The sequence below is a fragment of the Bos taurus genome, chromosome Y (assembly GCF_002263795.3).
Source record: "Bos taurus isolate L1 Dominette 01449 registration number 42190680 breed Hereford chromosome Y, ARS-UCD2.0, whole genome shotgun sequence".
In the NCBI taxonomy this organism is placed as follows: domain Eukaryota; kingdom Metazoa; phylum Chordata; class Mammalia; order Artiodactyla; family Bovidae; genus Bos; species Bos taurus.
In genome coordinates this window covers 7,684,549-7,700,753 of record NC_082638.1, presented here as the reverse complement: position 1 = coordinate 7,700,753, position 16,205 = coordinate 7,684,549, and positions in this window count along the sequence as shown.

The following is a 16,205-nucleotide window of genomic DNA, read 5'->3' as shown; positions in this document are numbered from 1 at the left end:
TGGAAAATAATCATCTATACATCAAATTGAAGAAACAATTTCGAGAGTTCCCTGGTGGTCCTGTGGTTAGGACTTTGCTTTCCAGTACAGTACTGTGTGGGTGTGGGCCCCTTCATAACTCACTGAGTCCTGCATTAGATTACGTACTCCTTCCTACATGTAACTGATTCTTCACAATATGAATAGCTTTCAGAACCCCTAACCCCCCTAACTCAGTTAAAGCAACCAAGTACTCGTACATGTTACAACATGGATAAACCTTGAGAATAGTAATAAGTACAAAATATTGCCCCTCATACAAGTCTAGTCTATTCTGAATGCTGCCATATAGACCACTTGTATGGAATGTGCATAAATTACTTAACCAAGCCCTCTTGTAGCCCCTGAAGTTTTTTTCACACTTTTCAGTATTACAAAGAGGCTGTGTTGAGTATTTTTTTAACTGAATGTTTGTGATCAATCTTAAATTATATCTTTGGACAAATGCTCCGAAGTAGAACTGTCTGTCTGAAAGTTTGCACATGTTAAGCCTTTTAGTAAATATTCCCAGATGGCCCTTCAGAAAATTTGCTTGACCTGTGCTCCCCAGTGGAGAGCTTGAGGGTCAAATGTCTCTGGAGAGAAATAATAGTACTTGGATCTCAAACACAGCACTGCTTATCCACAGCAGTGTAAAAGTAGGGGAGGAGAATGGATTGAGTGGGTTGAGTGTGTTATTCTAGGCCAAAATTTCCAAACTCATGATGCCCTGTATTTGTTTGTAGTTCCCTTGGGTATACATCTACCATCCCTTGGTCATCAATAGCACCAATTGCCAAATAGGTTTTGCAGTAGCCACTATTGGATGGATCCTTGGTGCAACTGCCATGGGCTTTGTGGAGTGGTGAGTATGGTATCTAAACAATGCCTCACAATTCTCTGGTCTGGCCTTTGTGGGAATGTGGAGCGTCTGTGTCTTCCATCAAACCAACATCTTGATATCCGTGTTTCTCAAAATCTCCTACTGATGGCCAGCATTCTAGGACTCTTGGGGAAAGCCTTTGTTACTTTTCCATTAAAAATGTGTCCATGGGAATTTTTGAGAAGAATACTACCTACAAAGCTGCTGGTATCTATCTCAGTTGCTGTCATCATCACAGAAGTACCACTCTGTGATGACTGAAGAGGGTATAGTCTTCTACCATCTTTCAATATACCCTTCAAGCCACATGTTCAGCAGATTGGCATCACTCTTATAGTGGCATGTCTAGCTGCCTTTGGGCTATTGTTAAGTGGGTGGTTTTTTCTCTCTTATAAATTAACCCTGGATAGCCAGGTGCATCCTGAAGTATCAGGAATGTAGATGACTGTGTGCATTGACCTTACAAATCCAACATTACCAAAAGTTTGTGGAAAATCTTAGCACGATGCTTAATCAAATTTCCAAGGACTCAAGACCATGGCAAGAAAGGTTTTGGCAGAAAGTAGTAAACAATTTACTTCAGTTGTAATCTGTGTCTGATTTGATTCATTGACACAGTTAAGTAATTTCACTTAAAAAATATTTCCAGCCTGCCACTTTTTATTTTAGTTATTGCCTAATCACAATACTATAAATCTCGTGTATGGAAATAACAGTTTCTGAGATTCTTAAATTGCCTTCCTCAACTATTGCTAAAAACTGATTTCTTTTCTATGCTATGGTATTATACATCTGTCATGTAAAAATTTCCATTATATAGAGAAGTAGAGATGGTAAAGGACAGGGAAACTGGGCATGCTGTGATCCATGGTGTTGCAGTCAGACACAACTGAGCAACAACAACAATGAGAAAATGAGGAATTCATTCCACTGTATTACTGGAAACCAGAATTAGTGAAACTGTTCTGTGTAAAATTTATGTATCCTTTCTTTCCCCCTTTTTAATCTTTTTAAATAGTTATAAAGGAACATCTTGTCCCTTCATCCTGACAAAATGATTCCCTTGCTTAAAGAATATTAACAGTTATTCCTTGGTTATCACTGAATACTTAACAATTTTTAAATGCCTCAAAATAAATTCTTCAGATTTGTTTTTTCTATACAAAGTACTCACAATGACAAAAGTCTGAAACTAAAGCGTCTCCTACCAACCTACCCCATCTGCCCTTTAAGAAAATTTTTAGATTTGTTAAATTTGTTGTTGATGTTGTTCAGTTGCTGAGTTGCGTCCAACTTTTTGCAACCCCATGGGCTGCAACACACAAAGTTTCCCTGTCCTTCACGAACTCCAAGAGCTTGCTCAAACTCATGTCCATTGACTTGGTGATGCTATACAACTATCCTGTCCTCTGTCATCCCCTTCTCCCACTTTCAATCTTTCTCAGCATCAAGAGTCTTTTCTAATCAGTCAGCTCTTTGCATCAGGTAGCCAAATTACTGGAGCTTCACCTTTACCATCAGTCCTTCTAATGTGTATTCTAGACTGATTCCTTTAGGACTGACTGATTTGATATCCTGGCACTCCAAAAGACTCTCTCAAAGAGTCATCTCCAACACCACAGTTCAAAAGCTTCAGTTCTTTGGCATTCAGCTTTCTTTATAGTCCAACTCTCACATTAATACACTGCTACTGGAAAAAATATTCCTTTGACGAGATGCACCTTTGTCAGCAAAGTAATGTTTCTGCTTTAATATTCTGTCTAGCTTGATCATAGCTTTTCTTTCAAGGAGCAAGTGTCTTTAAATTTCATGGCTGAAGTCACCATCTGCAGTGATTTTGGAGCCCAAGAAAATAAAGTCTCTCATTGTTTCCATTGTTTCCACTTCCATATGCCATGAAGTCATGGGACCAGATGCCATAATCTTTGTTTCTCGAATATTGAGTTTTAAGCCAATTTTCCCACTCTCCTCTCTCAATTCTTCAAGAGGCTCTTTAGTTCTTCACTTTCTGCCATAAGGGTGGTGTCATCTGCATATCTGAGGTTATTGATATTTCTCCCAGCAATCTTGATTGCAGCTTGTGTTTCATCCAACTTGGCATTTTGCATGATGTACTCTGCAAATAATAAATAAGCAGGGTGATAATATAGAGCCCTGATGTACTCCTTTCCCAATTTAGAACCAGTCTGTTGTTCACATTTGGTTCTGTTGCTTCCTGACCTGCATACAGATTTCTCAGGAAGCAGGTAAGGTACTCTGATATTTCCATCTCTTTAAGAATTTTCCAGTTTGTTGTGATCCACACAGTCAAAGACTTTGGCTGTCCTATTGAAAGGCTGTTGCTGAGCCGTGAAAGACTCTGGGATTCTTGGCCTCCAGAGGAGATGAATTCAATTTGGGGCTAGTGACAAGGCTTGATCCCTCAGAGCTTTTGTGTAATAAAGTTTTATTAAAGTATAAAAGAGATAGAGAAAGCTTGTGATATAGACCTCAGAAGGGGGCAGAAAGAATACCCCTCTGCTCGACTTTAACTGGATGTTATATAGGGCTTCCCTGGTGGCTCAGAGGTTAAATCGTCTGCTTGCAATGCGGGAGACCTGGGTTTGATCCCTGAGTAGGAAGACCCCCTGGAGAAGGAAATGGCAACCCACTCCAGTATTCTTGCCTGGACAATCCCATGGACGGAGGAGCCTGGTAGGCTACAGTCCATGGAGTCGCAAAGAGTTGGCCATGACTGAGCAACTTAACTTTAACTTCACATAGTTACTCAGTCAGTTCAGTCACTCAGTTGTCTCCAACTCTACGTGAACCCATGAACTGCAGCATGCCAGGTCTCCCTGTCCATCACTAACTCCCAGAGTTGACCCAAACCCATGTCCATCGAGTCGGTGATGCCATCCAACTATCTCATCCTCTGTTGTCCCCTTCTCTTCCTGCCCTCAATCTTTCCCAGCATCAGTGTCTTTTCAAATGAGTCAACTCTTACCATCAAGTGGCCAGACTATTGGAGTTTCAGCTTCAACATCAGTCCTTCCAATGAACATCCAGGACTGGTCTCTTTTAGGATGGACTGGTTGGATCTCTTTGCATTCCAAGGGACTCTCAAGAGTCTTCTCCAACACCACAGTTCAAAAGCATCAATTCTTCAGCACTCAGCTTTCTTTATAGTCCAACTCTCACATCCATATATGACCACTAGAAAAACCATAGCCTTGACTGGACGGACCTTCCTACTCAGGGTTCTTGAACCAGTGCACCACACCAGTATCAGTCAGTCAGTTCAGTCGCTCAGTCATGTCCGACTCTTTGCGACCCCATGAATCACAGCATGCTAGTCCTCCCTGTCGATCACCATCTCCCAGAGTTCACTCAAACTTAGGTCCATCAAGTCAGTGATGCCAACCAGTAATCTCATCCTCTGTCATCCCCTCTTCCTTATACCCCCAATCCCTCCCAGCATCAGAATGTTTTCCAATAAGTCAGCTCTTCACATGTGGGGGCCAAAGTACTGGAGTTTCAGCTTTAGCATCATTCCTTCCAAAGAAATCCGAGGGCTGTTCTCCTTTAGAATGGACTGGTTGGATCTCCTTGCATTCCAAGGGACTCTCAAGAGTCTTCTCCAACACCACAGTTCAAAAGCATCAGTTCTTCGGCACTCAGCTCTCTTCACAGTCCAACTCTCACATCCATACATGACCACTGGAAAAACCATAGCCTTGACTAGACAGACCTTTGTTGGCAAAGTAATGTCTCTGCTTTTGAATATGCTATCTAGATTGGTCATAACTTTTCTCCCAAGGAGTAAGCATCTTTTAATTTCATGGCTGCAATCACCCTGCAGTGATTTTGGAGCTCAAAAAATATCTGACATTGTTTCCCCATCTATTTCCCAGGAAGTGATGAGACCGGATGCCATGATCTTCATTTTCTGAGTGTTGAGCTTTAAGCCAACTTTTTGATTCTGCACTTTCACTTTCATCAAGAGGCTTCTTAGTTCCTCTTCACTTTCTGCCATAAGGGTGGTGTCATCTGCATATCTGAGGTTATTGATATTTCTCCTGGCAGTTTTTATTCCAGCTTGTACTTCTTCCAGCCCAGCGCTTCTCATGATGTACTCTGCATAGAGGTTAAATAAGCAGGGTGACAATATACAGCCTTGACATATTCCTTTTCCTATCTGGAACCAGTCTGTTGTTACATGTCCAGTTCAAACTGTTGCTTCCTGACCTGCATACAGGTTTCTCAAGAGGCAGGTCAGGTGGTCTGGTATTCCCATCTCTTTCAGAATTTTCTACAGTTTATTGTGATCCACACAGTCAAATGCTTTGGCGTAGTCAATAAAGCAGAAATAGATGTCTTTCTGGAACTCTCTTGCTTTTTCAGTGATCCAGCAGATGTTGGCAATTTGATCTGTGGTTCCTCTGCCTTTTCTAAAACCAGTTTGAACACGACTAGACCATTCAGGTATAACCTAAATCAAATCCCTTATGATTATACAGTGGAAGTGAGAAAAAGATTTAAGGGACTAGATCTGAAAGACAGAGTGCCTGATGAACTATGGACAGAGGTTTGTGACACTGTATAGGAGACAGGGATAAAGACCATCCCCATGGAAAATAAATGCAAAAAAGCAAAATGGTTGTCTGGGGAGGCCTTACAAATAGCTGTGGAAGAAGAGAAGCAAGAAACAAAGGAGAAAAAGAAAGATATAACATCTGAATGCAGAGTTCCAAAGAATAGCAAGAGGAGATAAGAAAGCCTTCCTCAATGATCAATGCAAAGAAATAGAGGAAAACAACAAAATGGGAAAGACTAGAGATCTCGTCAAGAAAATTAGAGATACCAAGGCAACATTTCATGCAAAGATGGGCTCAATAAAGGACAGAAATGGTATGGACCTAACAGAAGCAGAAGATATTAAGAAGAGGTGGCAAGAATACACAGAAGAACTGTGCAAAAAATATCTTCACGACCCAGATAACCATGATGGTATGATCACTCACCTGGAGCCAGGCATCCTGGAATGTGAAGTCAAGTGGGCCTTAGAAAGCATCACTATGAACAAAGCTAGTGGAGGTGATGGAATTCCAGTTGAGCTATTTCAAATGCTGAAAGATGATGCTGTGAAAGTGCTGCAGTCAATATGCCAGCAAATTTGGAAAACTCCGCAGTGGCCACAGGACTGGCAAAGGTCAGTTTTTATTCCAATCCCAAAGAAAGGAAATGCCAAAGAATGCTCAAACCACTGCACACCAGTATAAGTCATAGCAAAAGAGATGGTGAAGGGCTGGCCAGTGAGGAAAGCGTGATTTTGTCCTTGAGTTATTAGGCCCAGTCCTTCCAGTTCATTCCCACAGATTCCACAAAAATAGTATCTAAGGAGTTAGACAAAACCTAGTGGAGAGCCTCCTCTGGTCCACTAAGAGCTAGTGGTACCAAAGGAAGAAGTCTGCTGTACTTCCTAAGTAACTTTCATTTGAGTGATGCTGTTGGATCTAGAGCTTCATCTTGCTTCCAAACTTTTGACTCCTAGCAAGGTTAGGCACTTCCTGACTACCAATCCAAGTTTGGGACCTAAGTAACAGTACACAGTAACAGCATTTAACAAGTCCCTTAAAAGTCTATGATCAGACACATTAGGTTAATAGTTCTATTTTCCAAGCAGTTATGAAATGGTCAAAGAGACTGTAAAGTCTGACTGAGAAAGGAGAGTTCAGTCCACATGTTTTGCCCATTTTGGTTGCTCCCCTCACAGGGAGTTCTATCTCTCTTGGCATTGGCAGGTTGATATAAACCCCTGACAAGGCTCCCCTTGAATCATTATCAGTTCAGTTCAGTCGCTCAGTCGTGTCTGGCTCTTTGTGACCCCATGAATCACAGCACGCCAGGCCTCCCTGTCCATCACCAACACCTGGAGTTCACTCAAACCCATGTCCATTGAGTCAGTGATGCCATCCAGCCAACCCATACCCTGTTGTCCCATTCTCCTCCTGCCCCCAAACCCTCCCAGCATCAGAGTGTTTTCCAATGAATCAACTCTTTGCATGTGGGGGCCAAAGTACTGGAGTTTCAGCTTTAGCATCATTCCTTCCAAAGAAATCCCAGGGCTGATCTCCTTCAGAATGGACTGGTTGGATCTCCTTGCATTCCAAGGGACTCTCAAGAGTCTTCTGCAACACCACACTTCAAAAGCATCAATTCTTCAGCTCAGCTTTCTTCACAGTCAAACTCTTACATCTGTACAGGACCACTGGAAAAACCATAGCCTTGACTAGACAGACCTTTGTTGGCAAAGTAATGTCTCTGCTTTTCAATATACTGTCTTGGTTGGTCATAACTTTTCTTCCAAGGAGTACGCGTCTTTTAATTTCATGTCTGCAGTCACCATTTGCAGTGATTTTGGAGCCCCCAAAAATAAAGTCTGACACTGTTTCTACTGTTTCCCCATCTATTTCCCATGAACTGATGGGACCAGATGCCATGATCTTCATTTTCTGAATGTTGAGCTTTAAGCCAACTTTTTCACTCTCCTCTTTCACCTTCATCAAGAGGCTTTTTAGTTCCTCTTCACTTTCTGCCATAAGGTTGGAGTCATCTGCATATCTGAGGTTATTGATATTTCTCCCAGCAATCTGATTCCAGCTTGTACTTCTTCCAGTCCAGCATTTCTCATGATGTACTCTGCATATAGGTTAAATAAGCAGGGTGACAATATACAGCCTTGACGGACTGCTTTTCCTCTTTGGAACCAGTCTGTTGTTCCATGTCCAGTTCTAACTGTTGCTTTGAAACACCTCAAAACAGCAGAGCAGGGGTCCTCACTTGCTTCATGCAGAATGTATTATTCATTCACACAAACACACTGAAGAGTACAACAGAAAACATGTTTTCTAGGAGAACAAAGAACTAGAGCTCCAAGTGTCCTTACTTTGTCCTGAAGAATCCTGGATGTGCCCCCAAGATGGAAGATTGTTGCTGAGCCATGAAAGATGCTGGGACTCTTGGCCTCTTGAGGAGAAGAATTGAATCCGGGGCCAGTGACGAGGCTAGATCATTCAGAAGTCTTGTATAATAAAGTTTTACTAAAGTATAAAAGAAAGAACAAGAGCATTTGCCATCTTCCTCTGTGGAGACTGAAGTCTGTGCTGCTGCAGCTGTTGACCTTTGACACACCTGAGGAGATTCAGTGTAGAGTTAGGCAGTCTGTGTTCCAGAGTATCTAGTGGAACATGTCTTTAGATAGCAGGATATTTTCAGGAACTAATTTCTTGGTCCCAATCCTTGCATTATGGCAAAAAGTTTTAGTTCAGTCTCTGGAAGCACCAGTTTGTAGTTAACACATCCATTACTCCTTATGTGATCAAGTTGTGCAGTCCTTGACACTGGAGCCCAGACTCACATTTTTTACATTTATTGATTTTTTATGATTAAAACACTTCATTCAAGACAGTCATAACATACTATTTATATTTATCTCATTCTTCATTTTATCAATAAAATTCATTTCATGAAAACTATTTTCCTAAACAGCAAACAGTGAGTTTTCTTGGTGGTGCACTGGTAAAAAATGTCTGCAGTGCAGGAGACTTGGGTTTGATTGCGTGATCAGGAAGACTTTGGAATGGGAAATGACAATGCACTCCAGTCTTCTTGCCTGGGAAATTCCATGGACAGCGGAGCCTGGAGGGTTGCAAAAAAAGAATGGGAATATGACATGGCATCCAGTCCCATCATTTCATGGCAAATAGAGGGGGAAATAGTGGCTGACTTTATTTTGGGGGCTCAAAAATCACTGCAGATGGTGATTAGAGCCATGGAATTAAAAGACGCTTACTCCTTGGAAGGAAAGTTATGACCAACCTAGATAGCATATTCAAAAGCAGAGACATTACTTTGCCAACAAACGTCCGTCTAGTCAAGGCTATATGGATTTTCCAGTGGTCATGTATAGATGTGGAAGTTGGACTGTGAAGAAAGTTGAGCACCGAAGCATTGATGCTTTTGAACTGTGGTATTGGAGAAGATTCTTGAGAGTCCCTTGGACTGCATCAAGATCCAACCAGTCCATCCTAACGGAAATTGGTCCTGGGTGTTCATTGGAAGAACTGATGTTAAAGATGAAACTCCAGTATTTTGGGCACCTGATGCGAAGAGTTGACTCATTTGAAAAGCCCTAATGTTGGGAAAGATTGAAGGCAGGAAGAGAAGGGGTCGACAGAGAATGAGATGGGTAGATAGCATCACTGACTCAATAGACATGAATTTTGGTAAACTCCAGGAGTTGGTGATGGACAGGAAGACCTGGGGTGCTGTGGTTCATGGGGTTGCAAAGAGTCGGACCCGATTGAGCGACTGAACTGATGACTTAGCCACGAAACAAACAGGAAAAAAGCACTTAACAACAATGTATTTAACACTATATTTAAAAACGTTAGAGAAACATTGGTATATAAATATTTATTCACTCTGTATCTACTTACCTTTTAAACAAGTGGTTCTAAAACTCATTGAAATTCTTCTCCAGAACAATCCCCCACCGCCTCTGCCACCAGCACAAACACATAAAATTTTGCCTAGGTTTACAGCTCTCTTGCGGAGAAGGCAACACACCCCACTCCAGTACTCTTGCCTGGAAAATCCCATGGATAGAGGAGCCAGGAAGGCTGGAGTCCACGGGGTCGCTGAGAGTCGGACACGACTGAGCGACTTCCCTTTAAATTTTACCTTTCATGCATTGGAGAAGGAAATGGCAACCCACTTCAGTGTTCTTGCCTGGAGAATCCAGGGATGGGGGAGCCTGGTGGGCTGCCATCTATGCGGTCACACAGAGTTGGACACGACTGAAGCAACTTAGCAGCAGCAGCAGCAACAACTGTTTTGAAGTGTATTCATGAATAAGTTAGTTTTGAATATTGATCTATTCATATTGGAAACTTCCCCTTCTAATTTTCAGCTTTTTTTTTTTTTAATTCACAAATTTAAAACTTACGTAGACTGTATTAAGTACAGATGATAGAGACCAGGTAAAGGGACAAAGTGATGACTTCCCTGGTGATACAATGGGTAAGAATTTGCCTTCCAGTGCATGAAAGGAAGGTTTAATCCCTGGTCTTAATTTACATGCCACAAAAGCAGCTAAGCCCATGAAACTCTGAGGCTCATGAGCCACAACTAGAAAAGAAGCCTGTATGGCTCTGCAAAGACCCAACCCAGCAAAATTTTAAAAATGTTTTTAAAGGGATAAAGTGGGTGCTTAATATTAATTGGGAATTAATTAGCAAATTATAAGTATAAAAAGGTATAGAAAACCCTGTAAGTCAATAATCACTCAAGAAAGCAGGTTTACTTAATCCAAACCAAGCAGTCTTAGCAACAAAACTGGTTATCTGGATCATGAAAATCTTGTTTGTACAGTTCTTTTCTGTATTATTGCCACTTATTAATATCTTCTGCTTCTGTTAGGCCCATACCAGTTCTGTCCTTTATTGTGTCCATGTTTGCACGAAATGTTCCCTTGTTATCTCTAATTTTCTTGAAAAATCTCTAGTCTCCCATTCTGTTGTTCTCCTCTATTTCTTTGGGTTAATCTCTTAGGAAAGCTTTCTTATCTCTCCTTGCTGTTCTTTGGAACTCTGCGTTCAGGTGTGTCTGTCTTTCCTTTTCTTCTTTACCTTTAGTTTTTCTTCTTCAAGCCTGTCTCAGAAAACCATTTTTTCTTTTTGCATTTCTTTTTCTTGGGCCTGGTCTTGATCACTGCCTCCTGTACAATGTCATGAACCTCCTTCCTTGGTTCTTCAGGGACTCTGTCTATCAGATCTAATCCCTTGAATCTACTTGTCACCGCCACTGAATAATTAATTGTAAGGGATTTGATTTAGGTCATACCTGAATGGTCTAGTGATTTTCCCTACTTTCTTCAATTTAAGTCTGAAATTTGACAATAAGTGGTTCATGATCCAAGCCAGTCAGCTTCCAGTCTTGTTTTTGCTGCCTGTATAGAGCTTCCCTATATGATGAGGGCTTTGTATCTCTGTCTTCCAAAATAAACTTTGCCTGTTAGTAAATTTGCAGAATTCATCCTTAGCTCCATGACCAGAACCCTGATTTCATATTTCATGTCCATGGAATTGGGTCACTGCCCATTTTCTACCTTTTATGCTTGACCTTAGACCTGTCCTAATGCCCATTAAGTCTGTCATTTAAATGCTGAATATTACAGTGTGGTATAATGAGGCTGGAGGTCACTGGAAGTCCAGTCTTCTGCCATCTTGGACCTAATCAATTCTAACCAGTTTATGTTGTGTCCTTGGGCTATGTCATTCTGTGCCTTGTCCCCTCCCTTTCTGTTTCATTTTATAATCATGTTTCTTGAAGGGAAGGAAAAATGACTTCATTAAAGATTTCTTTTTAATAAAAAAATGCCTTCTTGCTTAAACTTTAGATGTAGGAACCAGCACTCATAACTGTTCAGTATTGATACAATTACTTTAAGCAGTATTTATCTGTGAAGTTGCAAGGTGGTGCTTCACGGGGTCTGAGGGAAAAGCAGAAAAATGATCTTGGTGCAGAAAGAATTCAGCCAGAGGCAAAGTGATAGATAACAGGTGATTTAGAATGCTTACGAGGCTTCAGTTAAAGTTTAGTTGCACAGTCATGTCCCACTCTGCACACCCATGGACTGCAGCAAGCCAAGCTTCCCTGGTCATCGCCTGGTCCTGTAGCTTGTTCAAACACATGTCCATCAAGTTGGTGATGTCATCCAACCATCTCATCCTCTGTCAGCCCCTTCTCTTCCTGCTTTAAATCTTTCCCAGCATCAGAGTCTTTTCCAGTGAGTCAGTTGTTACCATCAGTAACAACTGGCCAAAGTACTGGAGCTTTAGCTTCAGCAGCAGTCCTTCCTGTGAATATTCAGGACTGATTTCATTTAGGATTGACTGATTTGACCTCCCTGCAGTCCAAGGGACTCTGAAGAATCTTGTCCAACACCATAGTTCAAAAGCATCAGTTCTTCAGTGCTGAGCTTTCTTTATGGTCTGGCTCTCACATCCATACATGACTAATGGAAAAACCATAGTCTTCACAGACCTTTGTCAGCAAAGTGTCTCTGCCATTTAACATGCTGTGTAGGTTGGTCATAGCTTTTCTTCCAAGGAGCTTTTCTTCTTTTGATTTCATGGCTGCAGTCACCATCTACAGTGATTTGGGAGCCCCAGAAAATAAAGTATGTCACTGTTTCCATTGTTTCCCCATCTATCTCCCATGAATTGATGGGACCTGATGCTATAATCTTACTTTTTGAATATTGAGTTTCAAGCCAGCTTTTCCACTCTTGTCTTTCCCTTTCATCAAGAGGCTTTTTAGTTCTTCCCTTTCTGCCATAAGAGTAGTGTCATCTGCATATTTGAGATCATTGATATTTGTCCTAGCAACCTTGATTTCAGCTTGTGCTTCATCCAGCCCAGAATTTTTAATGATGTATTCAGCATTCCAGGATGTCTGGCTCTAGGTGAGTGATCATACCATAGTGATTATCTGGGTCATGAAGATGTTTTTTATATAGTTCTTCTGTGTAGTCTTGCTACCTCATCTTAATATCTTCTGCTTCTTTTAGGTCCATACACTTTCTATCCTTTTTTGTGCCTATCTTTGCATGAAATATTCCCTTGGTATCTCTAGTTTTTTGAAGCGATCTCCAGACTTTGTTATTTCTACTTGTCCTGTTTTACAAATTTTTTGTGTTTTTTATTACAAAGTGTGTGACTGAGCTTGTGATAAAATGATAATATGTTGTTCCAAATAAGATCAATAGTGTAACTCTAGAGATGAGAAGAAACAATAACACAGAATATTTTTCTGGACCATAGAAGGCTAGTGAGGCAAGTGTTCCAGAGCCTTTAGGCACTATTAAAGAGGCAATGGCCTACCAGTGAAATCTTCCCCAGACCTGGGAATAAGCATTTTTAGCACTGTTGGAGAACATGGACATGAGGTGCCCCCAAAGCATGGTTAAATGTATTGCTGTGAAGGAGCCTTGTTATCTGGAAACTGGCACTTACCATCTACCTCTACAAAGATTAAATTATGGGCACTGCAGCTGTTGACCTTTATTATCTGCTGAGAGGAGTTCAAGGTGGATATCAGGAATGAGGCAATCTGTGCCCTAGAAAAAATTGGCAGAACAGGCCTTCAGAGAGTTAGATATTTTCAGAAGAAGATGTGAAGAATGAGTCCAATTCTTACATCTTCTCATACCTAGAGAAACACTAACCTCATTAATGGTGACATCTGCTTTGCTTATTAAAGAGAAAATTGCAATTGAATGTCAAAACGCAGTAACTATAGTTCAAACGTTTAAGGAAATGCATAGGTGACACTATGAGCTTGACTTCAAACAAGTGCTTGTATCGCTATGAACCTGAGTTTTCTGAGCTGTGTCAGAATTGGATGGCACTGGACATTCTCAAAACAATGTCTGATGGCAGCAAGTAATTGTAACCTTACTTTTAAAATGTCTCCTCCTGTAACTATTGTCATGGCAGTTGTAGCACAGGTTGGAGAAGAGTTTCCCGACACAGAGCATTTCAGAAGGGAGTGAGTTCATTAATAACAAAGTGCAGGGATACTGTGGCTCTGTAAGCGCAGTGGGTCAACCTCCTGATAGGCCAGGGAGAGCCAACAGGACACTGTTAGAATAGCAGGCTGACTCATGGGAGCCAACATATTTCATGGGTTAGTAGCCAATTTTTATAGCCTTAAGACAAAGAAAATGCCTGTTAGAAAGGTGGCATTAGCTGATTGGTTAGAGCAGTATAGGGTGAGTTCCAAAATGGGCATTTTTACCTAATATGAGGCCAAAGAGCTGACTAGTAAGGATAAGGGAGACTCCTGGCAACAGTTACTATAGGTCTGACCGTTCTAGAGAGACCTTAGTTCTGGGCTTTTTTCTGTGGCCTCAGTACAAAGCCTTGCACCTGTGACCTTTATGGCACTCCACAACTAGTACCTTTTTAGATGGAATTGCTTTAGATCATACTTTAACAAAAAGAAGAGACATACATGATGACGAATAGGACCTGCTGTCCATATGTTAATACTACATTAAATGTGAAAACCTACTTAGGTAAATCCAGACTACTGGCTACCTGGCTACATATTTCCCCAAAATGCAAGGTCTAGACTGGGTTTCCCTCTTATTCTTCTGAAAATAAGTGAGGTTTGTCTATTGAGAGTCTTAATTGTCACTCATCCGACTACACCTAATTAGGTCTGTTACACCAAAATGGCAGAACAAGGAATTGAGGTTTTAATCATACAACTCAATTCCAGGACTTGGAACTCAAATACTGCCAATTCAGTGTCTATTCTCAAAATTGAGGCAGTACTGTCTCATTTTGACTGGAAGTGGCCAGAGTTGCCCATTTCCCTAAATTAAACTGAGCAGGAACCTGTAGGGTCTTGAGGTCTTTCTGTGTCCCCTAGTTCTTCTTTGCAGGATATAGGGTTCATTCAGCCTCCTTGACTGTCCTTAATTCCAAAAGTCAGATTAAAAGAATTGCTAATCAGGGAACGGAGAGGATACAGAAACAGAGGAGGAGCAGTCAAGTGGTGGTATAGATCTGGGGCAAGGTCCTGGTTCCTACTCAGTTCAGTTCAGTTCAGTTGCTCAGTCATGTCTGACTCTTTGCAACCCCATGAATTGCAGCACGCCAGGCCTTGCTGTCCATCACCAACTCCCAGAGTTCACTGAGACTCACATCCATCGAGTCAGTGATGCCATCCAGCCATCTCATCCTCTGTTGTCCCCTTCTCCTCTTGTCCCCAATCCCTTCCAGCATCACAGTCTTTTCCAATGAGTCAACTCTTCACATGAGGTGGCCAAAGTACTGGAGTTTCAGCTTCAGCATCATTCCTTCAAAGAAATCCGAGGACTGATCTCCTTTAGAATGGACTGGTTGGATCTCCTTGCAGTCCAAGAATACACAGAAGAACTGTACAAAAAAGATCTTCACGATCCAGATAATCACAATGGTGTGATCACTCACCTAGAGGCAATCATCCTGGAATGTGAAGTCATGTGGGCATTAACAAGCATCACTATGAACAAAGCTAGTGGAGGTAATGGAATTCCAGTTGAGCTATTTCAAATCCTGAAAGATGACTCTGAACGTGCTGCACTCGATATGCCAGCACATTTGTAAAACTCAGCAGTGGCCACAGGACTGGAAAAGGTCAGTTTTCATTCCAGTCCCAAAGAAAGTCAATGCCAAAGAATGCTCAAACTACTGCACTATTGCACTCATCTCAGGCTAGTAAAGTTATGTGTAAATTTCTCCAAGCCAGGTTCCTACTCAAGGAATATGCATATCAATATCTTTGTGTTCTGCAAAATTGGGTTCTCATCCAGGTGAAAAATGATGACTTCAGGCTGAGCAGAAGATTCCTGGAGCACCACTCTGTCACCTCAGCCTCACCACCAGACAGCCAATCAGAAGAAAGTCATGCATCCTACCTACTTCATATCAAATTTTGCCTTCCTTTTCTGCACCTGGTGAACACCATCTTGTTTGGCTTCCTTGTTGGTCCCTGTCCATTTGGTTTGTGACAGGATCCAACAGTTTCAGGGCAAAGTGCTTATTATAGGTTTCAGGTTTCAGATTTGCTGTTTTCAGGCACAGAGTAACTTAACTGATGTCAGGTAGAGGGAGATTTCTGTTCAATTAGCCAGGAGTATGCCTACACCCAAGAGGAAGAGAACTCTGTCCCAGTTCCCAAGAAGTGTCTTGAGTATGAAGTCCTTCAGGGTTTAGCTGTCAGGGGATACACACTGAAACTGCCCACCCTGGCCGGGCACCATTGAATCCATTTGCATGAGTTACTTTAAAATAGGAGGTCCTTGTAAGGACCATGGAACTAATAAGCCACCACCAAGTGGAAGAATTCGGGAAAGGTCAAAAGGAGATGCCATGTGTCCTACCACCTCCCAGAATCCTCCTCACTAGACTCCATCTTGATGGGTGATGCACATACCAGTAGGAAGGACCCGGAGTCTCAGTGATTGGCCAGAGAAAACCCAGAAACTAACCCCATCACCATAAAACCCAAGATTGTATGCCACTCATTAGAGCAGTTCTCCTGGATTCCCTTACCTTGCTAAGTCATTACTGGGGTGCCTCTTATCACTAAAGCATGTTGCCTTGTCAAGACATGTGTCTCCTCAGACAACTCATAATGCAGTGTGTTACACAAGAACCCAGGCTTGAGTCCTGAAAGGGATCCCCCTTCTTGCAACAGTCACAAAACA